Consider the following 19,573-nt stretch of genomic DNA (forward strand, 5'->3'; position numbering starts at 1 on the left):
ATTGCCCTGTACACCAGGCATATTTAACAGCCTTAGCAATTACATAAAATAGTCCAAGGGCTCTAATACAGTGTGCACCATGATCCCCTTGCTACCTTCTTACCCCTATACTATGTGTATGCAGGCAACTCAAATTTTTCAACTACAGATACCATGAGATTAGCCGAGTGAGTAGAATTTACTGAGTTCATTAAATTTTGGGCTCAAAGCAATAAAGCCAATGAGTTGTCAATGAGAATGCCATAGACAGGTGGATGGCACTCATTGAGCTGTTGTTCACTTCAGTTCAGTCACTCAGTCGTGTTCGACTCTTTGTGATCCCATGGACTGCAGCACGCCAGGCCTCCCTGTCCATCACCAGCTCCTGGAGTTTACTCAAACTCATGTCCATTGAGTCAGTAATGCCATCTGACCATCTCATCCTCTCATCCCCTTCTCCTCCCTCCTTTGATCTTTCCCAGCATCAGGGTCTTTTCCAATGAGTAAGTTGTTCGCATCAGGTGGCCAAAGTATTGGAGTTTCAGCTTCAACATCAGTCCTTGCAATGTATATTCAGGACTGATTTCCTTCAGGATGGACTGGTTGGATCTCCTTGAGCTGTTGTAGTAGATATTTGCTGTAGCCCAAATATCTTGGACCCAGCATGAAACTCTAACCCATGTGGGGACAAGCACTATACTTGATTTTGTTTGCCTCTGTAGCCCCAATATCCAGTACTGTGCTGTTCTCTGCTCAGTTACATCCGACTCCTTGTGACCTCATGGACAATAGCCCACCATGTTCCTCTGTCCACAGGCAAGAATACTGGAGTGGGTTGCCATTTCCTCCTCCAGGGGCACTTCCTGACCCAGGGATTGAACTTGCATCTCTTGTGTCTCCTGCAATGGCAAGTGGATTCTTTACCACTCACATCATCTGGGAAGCCCATAGCCAATACTAGTGGTCCTCAATAAAAGTTTACTGAATGAGTAGATTTAAAAGAAGCAATGAGCAAATATTCCTTTAAGATTTTATCAAAACCCTAGACTGATTACAATGTAGCTACTTAACCTGTCTTTTCTTAAAGATAAGAACTCTGAAGATCATAGAGGACTTGATGGATTTGCTCATGGAAATGTCAGAGCAGGGCAAAAACTTCAGTTACTCTGACCCTGGGTTGGGGATGTTTAAGTCCAAGTAGATATTTATTGGTTTATAAGAAGGGAAGACAGTGGAGAGTCTGCCTCACAGGAGAGGACATCAGAGAGCTGCAGAGGCTACCCTTGAATATGCCTGGCTCAGTTTTTATATTTTCCCCATTGATTTTGAGTGATGGAGATGGAAACTGTACTGGATGTTTTTGGAGTCCTTTGTCCAAGTTTATTCTGTCTGACATGCTGCAGAATTGCTGTGATTAGTATGTGAAGATGTGTTCAACAAAGGTCAGTTAAGTCAAACAAATGAGTGGGTTTAAGGTTTTTTTTTCCATAGCTGGTTAGGCTGAGGCAATTATATTAATACATGGGTTTTTGCAAATATACAAACCAGCTCTCACATCTGCTTTAGGACCTTTGCTAGGAATAGCAATGGCACACCCATAAATTCTTTCAAATGTTTATTTGTTCATTCTCATATTCTTTCAAACAACAATCACTCACTTATGCAGAATTTCATCGATATAAGTATTAACTCACGCTTTCATTCATTACTGCATTTGTTTGGGGACTTGCAAATATGGAAAACACTGACCTAGACATTCCAGTTTGTCTGAAGTGAAATGCTTTATAACATATTTCCCAAAGCTTATTTGATCCTCTGAATGTACATTAAATATAACACACCCTAAAGAGCATCTTCGCATCTCAAACTCACTTCTCTCCTATGCTCCTTGTTTCCGTGATTGACATTCCCACCTACCTACCCATTTGTAACAACATGAAAATCTTGGAGTTATTTTTTTTCATTTTCTTTCCCGCTCTTTAATTAATTTTGAAAATTCTGCTGATTCTACCATCTATTTTCTAAACTCACTTCACTTACCCCCCTATAATTTGCTACCCCAGTCATGTCTCCCATCTTGACATGATCTTCCCATGCAATGAACTGGTGCCTTAAATCTTATTTGTGATAGAAAGAGGGGAAGAGATGTGGTAGAAAATGAAAGAACAAGAACAATTAAGAAGGAAAATGAAAGTCTGAAGGCGGTATTCCTCTGCTTCAAACAATTCAGTGTTTTCCCATGGCTCTTAGGATTAATTCCTTAGCATGGCTGGCAATGTGCCACAACTAACATTTCTACCCTCACCTCTATTTCTTTTTCTGTTCATTGCTTTTCTCCTTTTGTAAATTATCTAAACATGCCATGAAGTTGTGTGCCTTTGTGGCTTCATTGATGTGCTTGGTCTTTCTGTAATATCCATTATCAATCTTTAGGCTGCATTGAATAAATATTTCAAGTTTCAACTTTAAAGAAAATTAGTATCATTTCTGTTGGGATTTGCCATCTTCTCTCCAAATGTTTAATTTCTCCTCCTTTCTCCTCACTTCTCTACAATCATGCCTCTGCTTGAGAAATTAACTTGTGGTAATATATTCTGACCCCTTATAAAACTCTGAACTAACAAAAGATGAGATCACCTCATCAGAATCATATCACCTCTAAGAAGATAGACCTCTGGTTCCCAGAACAGTGCCTGGCCAAAAAGAAAATGCTCTGTAAAGCATTTCTGACTAACTTCATGAGAACTCAGATGTTGGGGGACCAAACTACTATGAGAGTGAAAGTGTGAAAGTGTTAGTTGCTCAGTTGTGTCCATGCTCACTAATAGCTGATTAAAATTTGGGCTTGTATGTACTGGGCCTTTTACAAGTTTTAGCTAATTTAATCTTTGCTATCCCTATTAAATATTACCATCCCAACTTATAACAAAGGAAACTGAGGCACAGATAATCCAAAAACACTCAAACACATTGCTTTTAAATTGCAAAGGACTGAAACCCACATAATTTGCTCCCATGTTGTGTAGCTCCAAACTATTCTAAACACCACTGTTCCACCAATGGGGTCCCTGAGATGGGGGCAAAGCCTGTGAGACTGGGTTTTGCCTTACCGAAACCTAGTTTTTGCACTAGTGATGTAAAACTATCAAAGTGTAATTTGTAAGGTTGCAGCAATAATTCAAATCAGTAGTGAACATGAAGTGCTCATCCCTTTTCTTGGGTTGCATTGCATTAACAGAGAAACTGACTTATGGGCTAGAGTTACAGTATCGCCTTGATAACTTGAAGTAATGTAGCCTTGAGTTTATCTTCTTATAGATTTTCCACAATCTACCTCATCCCATGTTCCTTAGCTTCAAGTTAAGAGAGAAGACAATGTTTTACTCCATGAGAATTTGCCGAGGAATAAAATGAGTCATCACCCTGTGGCTGGACCTCAGTGTAGGAGGTTTGTGTCTCCTTCCAGGCCAATGCCTGTTCTTGTGAATTAAGTAGCTCCCTACCCCTGGGAAATATTAACTGCTCCTGGAGAATAAACTAGCAATGGAATTCTGATTCCTTTGTAAGAGAAGACAACAAGCCAAAACTGTCCAGATGTGGGGGTGGTGGGGGTGGGGGTGGAAGAGTGAATGAGAGGGAAAGTATGCTATCCATTCCTTATTAAGAACTATTAATCGTAGCTTCCATTTTGTATATCATTGACAGTTCACAAATCATTTTATGTGAATGTAAACTCTTCCTTCCAACCCTGGCTAGGGTCAATATAATTATTTTAACTTCAGGATGAAAGAATCAAGGATCCGAGAAATGACATCGTAGCAGAAACTAGTTAGCAAAAGACCCTGATTCAGTATCAAGGTCTTCATGTCTTGGTCCCAGGTTCCTCTTTACTGTACCTCCTAGCCATTCCAAGTTCAAGATGGTAGATGTCCATCAAATGTTATTAGAAGAGGTGACACTAGAATTTCCTCAAGGATTACATTATCTTGGGTAAAAAAATAAAATAACTTGGAGAAAGGTCCATGGGGAAACATGAACCAAGATGAAATTTGCAGAGAGCCAATAAGAAACGTAATTGCTTCCACTCATTCTTCTTGGTATTTATTGTTTGCTTATTTAAGCCATTGTACTGGAAAAAGAAAAGCTAGTATTTGATATGGTCACAAGTAGGCTGATGGCTGTAAAGGATGGACCTAGAGACTGCCTTACTGAGTGAAATGTCAGGCAGAGAAGGACAAATATCATATGATATCACACGTGGGATCTAAAAAAGGGTACAAATGAACTTATCTATGACACAGAACAGAGTCACAGATGTAGAAAACAAACTATGGTTACCAGAGGGTAAGGAGGGCAGAGGGATAAATAGGGAGACTGAGATTGACATATACACACAAATAAATACCTATCTATATATATAGATAGATATCTAATAGGAGCCTATTGTACAGCACAGGGAACTCTACTCAATATTCTTTATTGACCTACCTGGGGAAAGGATGAAGAAAAGAGTCCACATAGGTGTATGTATAACTGATTCACTTTGCTGTACCCCTGAAACTAACACAACGTTGAAATCAAATATACTGCAATAATTAAAAAAAAAAAAAAACTAAATATGGCTGATTTTGCAAATTTATCTTTCTTCATCAGTAAAATCTACTATTCTGGTTTATTTTTTAACAGAGAAAAACAACCCAAACTACCCTTAAGTCCCTGGTAAAGCAGAATGCAGCCAGATGACCCAGGTGAAATAAAGACAAGAAAGAGAGAGGAGTCTGTCCAGGCTTGGATTGAGTACCTCTGACATAGATCTGTCAGTGTTCTTACTGACAGTAAAGACCATGAATTTTTCTTAATTTCACTTCCTACTGTGTACACTAGAGTAGAATTACTCTACAGTGTAAATTCCCGTTTTCATTATAATCTTGGTCATAAAGAGTCACTCAGCCCAGAACTCCCAACTATAAGCAGTGTTTTAGCAACAGTCCTGGATCTGGTGTCAAGAGATGTGGGCTTAAATCCTGCCTCTCCACCCAGCGTGAATTTGGATGATTCGCTTCATCTCTACAAAGCTGCAGTTTTTATGTCTATAATAATCTGGGGATTTCAGCTAGAATTCAGATGTCTGCATACGTGAAAGACTGGAGTTACGAGTCTGCCAGGAGTTTGCCTCATTAGCTAATTAGCAGAAAGATTTCCATCTACCCCTATGTAGCCTTTAGGAATGAGACATGGTAGGGGAAAGAGTTTTAAAAAATATGTATCCTAGATCAATGGTTCAGCATCAGCATCTCCTAGGGGCCTGTTAGAAATCAAATCCTCAGGCCTCACCCCAGACTTAATTATGACTTTTGGCATAGAGACCCACACTTGTGTTTTGTCAGACCCCCCATGTGATTCTGATACAGACTCAAGTATAAGAACCAGTGTCCTAGAAGCAAGCTGAGATGAAGCAGATAGTTTGTACTGTCTCTGAGTTCTGCTTCTTGCCCATTCCCTCGGCCTCATGCCTATGGCCTAGTAGAGAGGGTTGTAGGTAGACGGTGGAGGAGTGTTTATTCCAGTGCATCTCATCTAATGCTCTGTCTGTTTGAACCTAAAGAATGTTATTCCTCCCTTTGGTGTTTTGTAAGTATACCTGAAACCGTGCCATAAAATAAATCAATGCAATAATACATTACACGGTTTTGGCTCCTGAATATGCATACTCACCTGGAGATTTTTACATGCCCGTCCTAGGGAATTTTAACTTTCTCTCCATCCTCAACTCCAAAATTTACATGTATATTTCACTCACAATGTAATGTGACCATTTACTCTTTCTCATTTCATACTCACCACCACCTCTCAAGATGCTAGAGCCTGCAGCCTAGTTCCATTCCAATGGATTGTCTAGATACCTGTAGGCTTTCCTATTTTTTTTTTTTTTTTCCCTAGGAGCAATGCAGTTCCAGCCTTGGTTAATGGTAGGAGAAAACTCTTCACCTACAAGGGTGGTTTTACAATGCCTAGTTTCTAAGGGTCAGAGCATGCAGGAGCTCACAGGACTATTTCTGCACATTTGTTCAGGTAAGCCATGTAGTTAGTTATCGCAAACACTTTCAAACACACTTAGGATATTACTTTCATATGCCGTATATAGTGGCTCATTGGTGGCAAGTCTAATCTCACTTGACTGCATTTCTTTTCAGAGTGGAATTTGCTAATAAGAGTCAAAATGTCCAAAATCAACCTAAACCAAACCAAAAATAAGGCCCAAACCTGACACTCACACAACATAAATAAGAAGCAATTTCCTTGAATTAAAAAATCATATGATTATACCAATCATAACCCAGAGGACTGATGCCAGATTTGGCATTTCAGAAAGCAAAATGTGTAGAAAGAAATAAAACTGATGTTATGAATGGTCAATTTATATGCGTACCGTTTTTGTATACTGTATGTCATGCTATTGGACTATTTCCAAGTAATATTTTACAAACAAAATGCATATCACCAAATGGAAGAAGTTTTGTTCAAGTCATTCAGCGTGGCCAGTTGGTCACTGAAAGGAGCAGTGGCCATGCCTGGACATGTTTACCCAGCATCCAGGTCTGGGAGGTAGGTGCCCTCATCACCAATCCTGTTTTATAGACAAGGACATTGGACACAAAGAAAATTCACCTCCACAGCACTACAAATCACTCAGTGGAGTGTGTTAGTAGTTTCAGGGTTCCTAAGCAAATAGGATTTAGAATTAGTTTTCTAACCTATGATTGATACACAACTCTTGGATGAGTTTAGGGAATCCATCCTCTAAGCATTTTTCCAGTGCCTGCCTTGCTGTTCACATCAGACATATGACTGAACTTTTTTCTTGATCTGCATTTTCTCTAATTCCTTTCTTCAGGGCCATAGTCTTTCATCTAAACTTAACCTACTTCCCTGGAGTTTAAGTCTCCAGTCCTCAATTTCAAACTGGCAGCTGAAGATTAGATGCTGCCCTTAAAGCAATGCTATTTTAAGAAATGGCCTATACCTTAGATCAGACACCCTTGGATGTCAAAGCTTGTCCAGACCAAACACAAGTTTTCAAATCCCTCTGGATACAGACTGGTGTCCTTTAACCTGTGCCCATCAAGTCAAGCATGGCACCTCTCCCCATGACTGAGCACGTCACAGGCTTCTCTCTGAAGCCTGGCTAAGATTCAGCTCAAATAGCATTATTTTCAGTGACCAGTGCTGTTGTCCAAAAAGAGATTTCATTTTCTTTTGACATTTTCCCTTTTAAAATACAGGAATGCAACACAACCTAAAAGTTTTTCAGTGCTTTGTGGGAAGCCAATTGCAGTATGTTCTAACAAAGGGTATTGAGGAATTAAAACAAAAAATGACCAAAAATCAGATCCCTAAAAATTGTCACTTGCAATACTGCCCTTACCTTTTAATGAAAGAAAAGATCAAGTGTTCCAACCGTCACCTCACTCCTTCAGAAAAACAGCTTCTGCCAAGAGATGATTAATGACTGTTACTTATTTGCCTCAAATGACTGAGTTTCAGGGCAGTCAGAAGCATTTTTTAATCATTGACTTATTTCCTAATACTACTGGTTTCAAAACTAAATCCTATGTTTCATGAATGATGGGCAGAAGGGTGTATGTACTTTCATGGATGTTAAGATATCTTGTTCGTCCTACTGGGCTTCAAACTCAATGTCACTTGTTTATTTGGGGGGTTAAAGTTTAGCAGGCAATAGGAACATGATTAAGACCTATTTATGCCATACTATTAATTCTTATGTTTAACCTCTATGAGATTTACTGGGAAGCTTTAAGCAGTGAAGCATTTTTTTGAAGTATACTTGATTTACAATATTATGTTAGTCTCAGGCATATAAGGCTTCCCTGGTGGCTCAGATGGTAAAGAATCTGCCTGCATTGCAGGAGACCCAGGTTTGATTCCTGCTTTGGAAAGATCCCCTGGAGAAGGAAATGGCAACCCACTCTAGTATTCTTGCCTGGAAAATCCCATGGGAAAGCCTGGTAGGCTAGAGTCCATTTGGTCACAAAGAGCTGGACATGACTGAATAACTAACATTTTCACTTTTATGCATACAACATGATAACTCAATATTTTTATAGATTGTGTTTTGTGTATAAATTTATTACAAAATAATGGTTGTAGTTCTCTCATGCACAGTATATCTTTGTTGCTTATTTATTTTGTGCATAGTAGTTTATATCTCTTGATCCCGCATCTTTTATTTTACCTCTCCCCCTTTCCCTCTCCACACTGGTAACCACTAGTTTGTGGTCTGTGTCTGTGAGCCTGTTTTGTTAGCCACTGTGTAAAATAGGCTCCTCAAAAAACTAAAAGTAGAACTATCATATTATCAGGCAATTCCACTCCTGCATATATATCTGGTTTATATCTGAAGAAAACGAAAACATTAATTCAAAAAGATACATACACCCCAATGTTTATAGCCAAGATATGGAAGCAACCTAAGTGTCTATCAACAGATGAATGAACAAAAGATGTGATATGTATATATATATGTTGTTGTTTAGTCACTAAGTTGTGTCTGATTCTTGTGTGACTCCATGGACATAGCCCGCCAGGCTCCTCTGTCCATGGGATTTCTCAGGTAAGAATACTTGAGTGGGTTGCCATTTCCTTCTCCAGGGGAACTTCCTGACCCAGGGATCGAAGCTGCATCTCCTGCATTGCTTGTGAATTCTTTACCACTGAGCCACCTAGGAAGTGTATATATATAATATTTCTAATATTCCATTGTATATGTATACACATGCAATTTAATATTGCAAAGAACCGACTCATTGGAAAAGACCCTGATGCTGGGAAAGATTGAAGGTGGGAGGAAAAGGGGACGATAGAGGATGAGATGGTTGGATGGCATCACCGATGTGATGGACATGAGTTTGAGTAAGCTCTGGGAGTTGATGATGGGCAGGGAGGCCTGGCGTGCTGCAGTCCATGGGGTCGCAAAGAGTCGGACACAACTGAGTGACTGAAATGAACTGGATAGTCATAAAAAGGAATGAGATAATGCCATTTGCAGCAAAGTAGGTGGACCTAGAGAATATTTTGCTTAGTGAAATAAGCAAGACAGGGAAAGACAAATATTCTATGTTATTACTTATAAGCAGTGAAGCTTTTTTGAGGAAATATGCTGAGAACTGTGTGAGACTGGGCTGTAGAGACCATAAGTGGTGTAAGGAAGGCCAGATGGAAAGCTAGCAAATATTCCAGACCCAGACCCAAGAAGATGAGGCTTAAATTACAATGATGGTTGTAAGGGTGGGCTTGAGCAATGTATCAAAATGAATGCTCAGCAAATATTTGTGGATAAAAGGGAAGGAAGTTGGGAGGGAGCACAAGAGGGAGGAAGAGAAGGCTGGAAAGATGAAAGGAAGGAAGGGAGTGAGGAAGGGAGGGAAAGAACAAGGAGCAGAATTAGCTGAAACCCCTTGAAATTCTACCAGGTAGTGTATAATCTTTGTAACTGTATACAGTATTTAAAAACCACATTCTATAACAGCAGTTCTCAATGAAGTGTCACATTAGAACCACTTGAGTAACCTATAAAATCTTGATGCTATGACTATATTCCAAACCAATTAAGTTAGAGCCTCAAGGGGTAGACCCTGGGTCTCAATATTTCTTTAAATTCTTCCCAATGATTCTAATGTGTAGTCAGGACTGAAAAATCAGTGCTCTGTAGACTGCCTGCCTCTGGAATCAATCTCTGCCTAATAATTGGTTGCCATGGAAATTTATCCACTAGTTGGTTGAGGGTTGTAAAACCTCCAGGTTACTTTAATTCTAAAAATAGATGATACACTTTTCAGTCATTGGGATAACAAAGTGTTATTATGATCTACAGCCAAATTAAAAGTATTGTAGTAGGACCCACTTTTTCTCTCTATGGACCCATTCAGATCAACTCAGAGAACTCAAGTCAGGCTCTGGTTCTAGCTATACACTAAACAGCACCAGAAAAGTCACTGGACATTTGCTTCTCATTTGCTGGATAGAACCACCTCTAAGGTTAACCTCCATGTTACCTGGGGGTGATGTGGACAATATGCTTATGTATTGTTCCTGCTATTTTATTAGCTGTTACAACACTGGGGAAATCACTTAACCTGCAGTTTCTTATCTGCATAATAGAGATACTCATATCTCATTTGTTTTTGAAGATAGAATAAGACATTTATCAATTTGTCAATTTCAATTATTATATAATATGATATCTATAATAACAATGGGCTTCCCTGGTGGTTCCGCTGGTAAAGAATCCGCCTGTAATGCGGGAGACCTGGGTTCGATCCCTGGGTTTGGAAGATCCCCTGGAGAAGGGAATGGCTACCCACTCCAATATTCTGGCCTGGAGAATTCTATGGACTGTATGGTCCATAGGGTTGCAAAGAGTCAGACACGACTGAGGAACTTTCACTTTCCTAACAATGATAGTAATAGATGTTTCTTCTGTTTGTTGATATCAATAAAGATGTACAGAAATTTAAGATAGTTTATGCATTAGCTTTGCTTCATTCTACCAGGTTTTTAAATCTCAGCATCCAATGTGCACTCCCTTCTCTTTCAAATCACAGTGCTTAACAATATTTGGGGGGACTTCCTTGGGAGTCTAGTGGCTAAAACTAGTGCAGGTGGCCTGGGTTTGATCACTGGTCAGGGAACTAGATCTCACATCCCACAACTAAGAGTTCACAGGCTGCAACCAAAGAACACACATGTCATATCAAAGATTGAAGATCGCAGGTACTGGAACTAAGACTTGGAGCAGCCAATAAAGATTAAAAAAAAATAAAGCCAAACAAAAACAATACTTTGGGTTGCCAAAACCTGTGGCATGCATGTTACACATTTCTGAATCAAACTGAGTCAAACAAAGATCCTCATTAACAATTGTCTATCCTCTGGGGATCAGTGACTGACTTGGCTAGAATGTCCACATTCTTGCAGGGAACATAATCACTTCATGAAATCAGTGTCATTCACGAAACACCTCCTACACATACATAATTCCTGCAATTGACAAGTGTATCTCAGTGTTATTACAGATGCTCTGTTACCTAAAAGGCAAACTTGGAGAGGAAAAAAAAAAAAAAAGCGAAACAATTCATTTTCAGTCTAATTAAAGTCATTATAAACAGCCTCCTGGTGCTTAACCTTTTTTCCTCCAAAATCCCAATCTTTGAGTCGAATGCTCAGATCTGGAGCTTCATTGAGGTTTTCTTTAATTGCCTTTCCATCACTAATGGGATTCACTTCATTATTACCTCTGCCAAAAGCTGCCTGCAACTTTCAGCTCCCATGCTGAGCCATTTACATGCCTATTTATAATGTTAAACGCTGAAGTCACACCACTTTAAAGTTTAGGTAGCTAAATTGGAGTGTGACTACACTAACTGGGAAGCATTGACTTAGAGTATATTTTCTTAGATATCTATAAACTGTCTGCAAATGCCTCTCTTTCTGCTCATTCAACCCCTGATTTTTGTGCTCGCCTTCCTTTATTCCTTTCTTCCTCCCTCTCATCTTCCCTCCTTTCTTTCCCCTCCTGATTCTTTCTCCTTCTCCACCTCCTCTCCTTACTCTGTCATTTCCCATGTCCATCCTCACAATAACCTCCTAGAACCATCTTACTATTTCAACAACGTCTACGATCATGTCAACACTATCTTTTTTTTTTTTTAACAGCTAGCTTGCCATCTATTTTTAGTTAACCTTAACAAAAGTCTGTGGACTCAGTTTCAAGATCCCAGCTTAAAGCTGAGCTGACTAAAGGTCAAGAGAGAAAAATAAGATGATGAAGAAGACCCAGTTCACATGCGAGAAAGGTAGGATTTGAACACAGTTGTTGCCCTCTGGGAAGAATTGGATGAATCAACATAAATGAAGTGTCACATCATAGAAGGGGGGGTACCCAGAGATGAACCGTGTGAGTCCAGGGCCTCTCAGTGAGTCTCTAGGGGAGAAACAGCAGGAAGTCAGACTTACCAACCCCCTTGTTCTTTTTATCCCTTTCCACAAAATCTCCTTGAGCAGCATATTAAGTAGGAATCACTGTGGTCTAGTCAAAGAGAATGTTAGCAGAGTTAGAAGTGGCTCAAGGGTAGGGACATATTCTTACCTAGTGTCAGAAAGAGGGCAGACAGTGCTAGATAGGGCTTCAGTAATTTTTTGTTGGTTTGCTGCTTTGTTGCCATGAAGCTTTGGAACTGTTGGTCTAGTGAGTCCTCCTTTTTCTGTGCATGTAAACACAGAGGTATTGGGGTAGGAGGTATGAGGAGACCATGGGGATATTTTTGGGAAACTGGAGACATCTGCTTACTTTAGGGGTTTCTGTCCCATGTCTACCAAACCGTGACAGGTCATGCGTGTGTGTGTGTGTGTGTGTGTGTGTGTGTGTGTGTGTGTGCACGCGTGTGCGTGTGCGTGTGCGTGTGTATATCTGCACAAGTGCACATGCGCATTAAGCACTAGTGATGCTGAGCAGGGCCCTGTGGGGCTCCTGGAAACAAAGCCTTTCTGTGCCCCTCCATTTCTCCGATCATAGGAATCAGCCTTCATTCAGCCCCCATGACCTTCCCTGAGTTCCAATGGGCCAATTCAAGAGTTGCTTATTGGGGAATGGAGGATGTGAGGCCAGGAAGAAATGAAGGGTCAAGAGAAACAACAGTGCAGCCTTCTGGCAAAGTCCTGGTTCCCCAACAAGGGCCACCCACAACAATATTTGTGAGTTGTTTTGCAGACACTGCAACCCCCAGTAGGTAGAAGAAGTTAATAGTTAATGACGGTATGCTGCCCACAAGAATGTTGACCCCTGAAGGTTAATGATACTGACTCCTACTTACCTTACCACCAACCAGTCAGGAAAATGTCCACAAGCTAATTATGTCTCTTTGAATCACAACTCTAAAACCTTTCACTTCCCTCTCCAAGTTGGGACGCACAGCTTTGAGGGCATTAGCCTCCTGTAGCCCTCTTTGACTGGCAAAGCAATAAAGCTATTCTTTTCACTTCACCCAAAACTCTGTCTCTGCGATTTAATTCAGTGTTGAGGTACAGAGGCCAGATTTGCCTTCAGCAGTAAAGACATCCAGAGAGGTGTGTTTTAACATAGCCTCTGGCCTTCAAAGGGTTTACAGCTCAACCAGAGAAACTGGCTAACCCTGAAATAATGAACAAGATACAGTTTAAGAATTTTTAAATGCAATAGAAAGACGAAGTCAATTATGGCCCAGCTCCAAGAACAAATATTATGAAGACTTTAGAAATGGTGATTATGCAAATATTTACAGGATGCCTATTATTTGCAAGACTCTGCTTGCTACTGTTTAAATAATATTCAGTGGGAGATGGCATTGCCTTGTTAGTTTTAATCAAGTGTAAAATATCTTGATGTGAACACTGGAAGCAGTGGGAACATAGAGAGGAAAGCAACCCATTCTCACTTCCTTGATAAGGCAGCATCTATGCTGAGGGTCAGAGGATAAATCCAAATTAGGCAGGAGGGATGATTATTTTCTCTTCTGCTTCCCCTTTCCTGTCTATTCTCTGTCCTCCTCTGACCTGCTGCTCCGGACTTAGCCGATGACATCTGTACGGTGTAGCACTGTTGCTTCCTTGCTCTTTGATCTCTGCTTGGGGCTTGGCCAGCAAGAAAATACTGATAGGAAATAAGAGGCTTGGTGGAGAGAGAAATGGGGTGTTTCTACTCTGCTCCCTCCCTGCTGGAATATCCCGTCTCCATCAGTTTCAGCTCTCCATGATTACAGCACTTGCCAGGAGGCTCCTCTTCCCGGATTCTAGGTTCTCATCCTCAGCTGGCCCCAGACTACTTGGCCCTACAGGGATAAGAATTTCCCAACTTGCTAGGTTCTGAGCATCTCACTATTAGTTTCCTCAGCATCCTTCTCTTGTTTTCTTAAAGCAGTAAGTGGTTCTTATATTAAAAGCCTCTTCGTGTGAGCAATTAAGGGTGGATTCTGTTGCCTGCCTATAAGCTGGCTGATGGATATACCAGGTGAAGGCAGAGTGAGAGGTGGGCTGGGAAAGGTGTAATGCCCAGTAACCATGTGTTGTTTCATAAGGATGGAGAAGAGTGTGACAGTGTGGTAGAGAGAGGTGAGACTAAAGAGGGAAGCTGAACATAAAGGGCTTTGCATGTTGCACTGGAAAGTTTCTACATGACAGTGTAGAAAAATGTTTATGATATATTAAGTAACAATAAAAAATAATTTTGAAATGTTTATGTGTACATTATAATTTAAATTGTATTATACTTAGGGTAAATGATATAATAAAATACCTAAAATGACAGTGGGGCTATCTTATGGTATTTACTATATTGGAGATTTGTTTTATCTAGTGAATTTTCTGAATTGGATTACATTGATTTTATGAATTTTAAAATACACTTTTAAAGAGCAAATATCCTGAAGTGCTTGTTGGTGGAACTCCCTTAAGCACAATGGATAAAAGGTGCATTTCTGATTAGTTCAGCCTCCATCACGGAATTCGCAATTCTGTGCAAGTGGGCTGTGAGCACCTCTCTAAAGGTAGCCACCTAATGGGTTATAGACGGTGGAGATTTCAGGGTGGAGCACAGTGGGAGATACCTTTTTTCCATATAAAGGCCGAGTCTAGGGAAACAAAGTTTCCCTGAAAACAGGGTATTTCACTACCTGTCCCAAAGCTAGAGTGTTTCAGGGAGTAGAAACTGCTCCCATATGTTGAAGCAATTTTTGTGTAGGTTCTTGAAAGAAGAGATTAGTATTCCATAACACGTGAATATAGCATGATCAGACAGGATATCTACCAAAAATCAGTGTCAGTGGTTTGGCTTTGCCTGTGCGATGGGTGAGTGGACACAAATTTGGTTTGGTAAAGAATCTGACTTAATATCACACTCTTAGTGTTCCTCATTCGGGCCTTTTTCACCACCATCCTTCTATTAAATACTTTGTAGAATGACCCAGAGGGATGGGATGGAGAGGGAGGTGGGAGGGGGGTCCAGGAAGGGGAACACATGTAAACCCATGGCTGATTCATGTCAACATATGGCAAAAACTACTACAATATTGTAAAGTACTTAGCCCCCAACTAAAATAAATAAATTTATTTATAAAAAAAATAAATACATAAAAATAAAAAAAAATTAATACTTTGTAGAATAGGTCACAGTGAAAGATGAGTTTGTGGCCTGATTTATGCCGATTTGAATTTCTGATAACTGCATCTGTCATTGAGGATTAATGCATTTGATCCTAAACATTGCTGGGAAGGACAAAACATTTTCTCTACCATTCTAGGTTCCCCTGGCTGGTCTAAGAGTTAAACTGACATAAGACAGATTAACAGGAGAAAATCAAACCATGTTCAGTAACATGGATACATGGGAGAGGTTCACAAAAACTAACTTGTCAAATGGTCAAAAATCTTCATTTAAACATCGCCTCTAAATGATGACAAAAAAGGATGTTGACGGTAGTGCTTTGGAATTTCAAAGGGGAGGAAGGCAATTGGCATGGAAAGGAAAAATCAATGTTTGCTATTTAAGGTTTGCTGGGTGATGCAAAGATAATGGGCCACAAAGTCTGATCTCTAAGAGTTTCTCTCACCACACCCAGCCCATGCTTGAAGGTATCTCTAGTGAGAGCTGGATTTCTATATCTAAATTCTTCAGGCAGTTAGGGGGAAGGTCAAAATTTGTTCTTGAGTCTTTTGGACCTTGAGTATCTTCAGCTTGAAATAATCTTCATGCCAAAGAGACATCTTAGAGTAGCAAGTTTTGCACCCCTACAACAACCTCTATGAGCTTGGTTTATGCAAATCTGTTTCTGAAAGAAGGCTCCACCTACACAGATAATAAACTTGGTTAGGTGTCTCTAGGAATCTCCCTCCCACATCCCTAGTTTGGGACTCCTCTTTTGGACTATTCACTTCTAGTGGGATGATGTCTGGGACTTGGCCTGGCCAAGGAGAGAGCACGTCCATGAATAAGGATGGTTGTATGCATCACCTTATTTCTTTTTTTTTTTTTTAATTAGTTTATTTTCTATTTTTTAACTTTACAATATTGTATTTGTTTTGTCATACATTGACATAAATCCACCATGGGTGTACATGTTTTCCCCTTCCAGAACCCCCCTTCCACCTCCTTCCCCATCGCATCACCTTATTTCTTGACCAGCATAAGAAATGTCAGCACAGATGACATCTCCTAGCCCTCAGAAAAACATTTCCTGATAAAGGGAAAGTCTGCAGAACAGCTCCCAAAGTTGTAAACATCTATAAGAGGAGAGACTAAACATTTAATCAGTTCCCAGTCTTTGGGACCTTAGAACCTGGCCCTGTGCAGTAGCAGCCTGGACTTATGGTACAGAAGAGAAGGGAAAGTCTGTGATGACAACTGGCAGGTTACTGGGAGCTACCCTACCATCCATCTTCCTTTGGATTCTCTAGTTCCCCTGCCTAGGCTTTGCTTGTGGGACCAAATCTAGCTATAAGACAAAGAGAGCCCCTCATAGCCAGGGGGCCACTTGCAAAAGAGGATAATGCACACTGATAATGTGCCTGCCACAAGGGCATTTCTCAAAAATACCACTGTGACAATCAAACTTTGCAGCAAGAAGTTATGCTTCTTAGGGAAGAGGGCTGGGCCACGAGTTCTGAGAAACAGTATGTCTCAGCAAGTCTCATGAGTTAGGCTTATTGGGGATCAACTCTTAGCTCTGCCACTAACTCTCTGTGTGACCTTGGGCATGTTATTCCACCTCTGTCCTAATTCCATCATTTGTAAAAGTAGGTTAAATGAAATCTATCTGTTAGAGTTAACTTGGTTGCTAGATGACTAGAAAAGCAAAAGCACCTCTATTAAACGAATGTAAGCAACACGTTACTTCCATTTAAAATTCTTCTACTCAATCTCCTCTCATTTCTTACATGAGAAAATCAATGCTCAGAAAGGAGAATGCATGTTTTTACCAACGTTACATAGGTTTTTTATTTTGGTAAAAAGTGGTACTCCAGAAAGCATGGAATCAAGAAGAAATGGGTTTAAATCCCAAGTTTACTTTTCAACGTGACGTTAGGAGAGTCGCTTAACTTCTCTAAGCCTCGGTTTTCTCATGGATGTAACGGGTTAATGATGCTGCTCTACCTTGTCTCTGCCATACAGTTATTAATAATTTATGTTCCACTAAGAAAGAAAAATGTTCTAGCTAAGGAGTTTGATAGGAGACCCCCACATAAATCTGGGATACCAAAGGGTTATGCCCTCCAGGTAAGTGAAATAATGACAACTCCAGGAAGTGTGTGTACCTCAGTCCTGGTGGCAGAGGGGGCATCTTTCTTAAGAACTTAAATCACACGTGTTCAGGCCATCATGGCTTCTGGATTTACACTGCCAGTATAATCCCCCATTTCCAACAAAGAGCAAAAAACCCTCATGCAAAAAATTTAAAATTGGCTTGATGCCCCCATACGACTAGTGGAAGCTGACTTTTCTAGAAAAACTAATAACAGTCCATAGAGATTTTAAGATAATTTAAGATCCATTCCAAGTTTCAATTTGTGAAAGTATGAAAAAACATGTATCTTAGAATTGAGGAAATATGATAAACCCAGCAGTACTCTCTCACATGATTAAGGAATAACGATTACATATATACGTAACCATATATGATCGCACATGTATGTGTGGCTCCATGTATGTATCTTCTTAATTGTGTGTGGGTCTCAGAAAAGGATGACATCTGTGGTTCCTAAGATCCTCTTTACTTCTGCTTTAATGGTTTATCTTAGAATATTGCATGTTGTTTTTATTTATTCCCAAAGATTTACTTCTGTCAGGTCTCAGGCTCAAATTAGGGCATCCTTGACTGTACTTGAAATGTCCAACAGTTTAATAGCTCAATTTTCTGAAGAATTAGAGGAAGGAAATGCTTCTACTAAATTCCTCTCTATCACCTACAGTTTCTATCCTAATCACCTGATATTGTTCATTATCTCATTTAACATGAAATATATTACTAGGCCAACAGTCTCCAGGTCTGAAATCTAGCCTTGGCCAAAGGTGGCAAAGAAATCCCAGGAGAAGCATTTTTCCATTTTTGGATCTTAATAATAAAGATGGTAATAAGCTTGCAATCTTTTGTTTTTATGCCACAGTAAGATACTTCATAAGGGATTAATTTATGGAAGACCACAAAGGAGCATATCAATACTTTTTAACCATTGTCTAAATCAATGAAACTATGAGCCATGCCATGTAGGGCCACCCAAGATGGACGGGTCATGGTAGAGAGCTCTGACAAAACGTGGTCCACTGGAGAAGGGAATGGCAAACCACTTCAGTATTCTTGCCTTGAGAACCCCATGGACAGTATGAAAAGGCAAAAAGATAGGACACTGAAAGGTGAACTCTCCAGGCTGGTAGGTGCCCAATGTGCTACTGGAGATCAGTGGAGAAATAACTTCAGAAAGAATGAAGGGATGGAGCCAAAGCAAAAACAACACCAAGTTGTTGATGTGACTGGTGATAGAAGCAAAGTCTGATGCTGTAAAGAGCAATATTGCATAGGAACCTGGAATGTTAGGTCCATGAATCAAGGCAAATTGGAAGTGGTCAAACAGGAGAAGGCAAGAGTGAATGTCAACGTTTTAGGAATCAGCAAACTAAAATGGACTGGAATGGGTGAATTTAACTCAGATGACCACTATATCTACTACTGTGGGCAAGAATCCCTTAGAAGAAACAGAGTAGCCATCGTAGTCAACAAAAGAGTCTGAAAGGTAGTACTTGGATGCACTCTCAAAACGACAGAATGATCTCTGTTCATTTCCAAGGCAAACCTTTCAACATCACAGTAATCCAAGTCTATGCCCCAACCAGTAATGCCGAAGAAGCTGAAGTCGAACAGTTCTATGAAGACTGACAAGACCTTCTAGAACTAATACTCAAAAAAGATGTCCTTTTCATTATAGGGACTGGAATGCAAAAGTAGGAAGTCAAGGAACACCTGGAGTAACAGGCAAATTTGGCCTTGGAGTACAGAATGAAGCAGGGCAAAGGCTAATAGAGTTTTGCCAAGAGAACACACTGGTCATAGCAAACACCCTCTTCAAACCATAACTAACTAGGGAGAGACAAAAGGGCTTTTGGTGGGAAGAGAAGTGAGGAAAAGAGGAGTCAGAAAGCCTGCAGAAGAACACGATCCCCATCTTTTCAGCACACCACTGCTTCCTTACCATGTTATCTACTTCCCAGTTCCCTTGCTCAGTTGAGTTGGCTGGACTAACAGTAGCATGTGAAAGCAAGATTTAAGTTGTGGAAGGAAGTCACATTCAGATGGGCTAATCTCAAAATTTTTTAACCAATCACACATGACAAAATATGGAAGCATTCTCTGAGAGCAAGGGGTCTGGTCAGGAAGGAGACCAGTAAGAAAGTTTAACGGTATAGAAATACATATTTGTCACTCATTTATTCATCCAGCAGGGCTTCCCAGGTGGCACTAGTGGTAAAGAACCTGCCTGCCAAAGCAGGAGATGT

General features: G+C 40.2%; 1 long non-coding RNA gene across 10 annotated transcripts in view; it reads right to left on the bottom strand.

Moving 5' to 3' along the window:
- The window catches only part of LOC145524755 (uncharacterized), a 402,061-nt gene that overhangs the window by 210,865 nt on the left and 171,623 nt on the right, over nucleotides 1-19,573 (bottom strand). For 5 of the 10 annotated variants that reach the window (XR_014067812.1, XR_014067805.1, XR_014067804.1 and 2 more), the window contains one exon: nucleotides 5,898-7,468. This is a non-coding gene — a long non-coding RNA (uncharacterized LOC145524755). Of the gene's footprint in view, nucleotides 1-5,897; nucleotides 7,469-12,012; nucleotides 12,086-19,573 lie in introns of those variants that run through there. The other 5 variants (XR_014067808.1, XR_014067811.1, XR_014067806.1 and 2 more) reach the window with 3 other exon arrangements.

The sequence above is a fragment of the Giraffa tippelskirchi genome, chromosome 10 (assembly GCF_054371585.1).
Source record: "Giraffa tippelskirchi isolate mGirTip1 chromosome 10, T2T-mGirTip1v1.2.pri, whole genome shotgun sequence".
Classification (NCBI taxonomy): domain Eukaryota; kingdom Metazoa; phylum Chordata; class Mammalia; order Artiodactyla; family Giraffidae; genus Giraffa; species Giraffa tippelskirchi.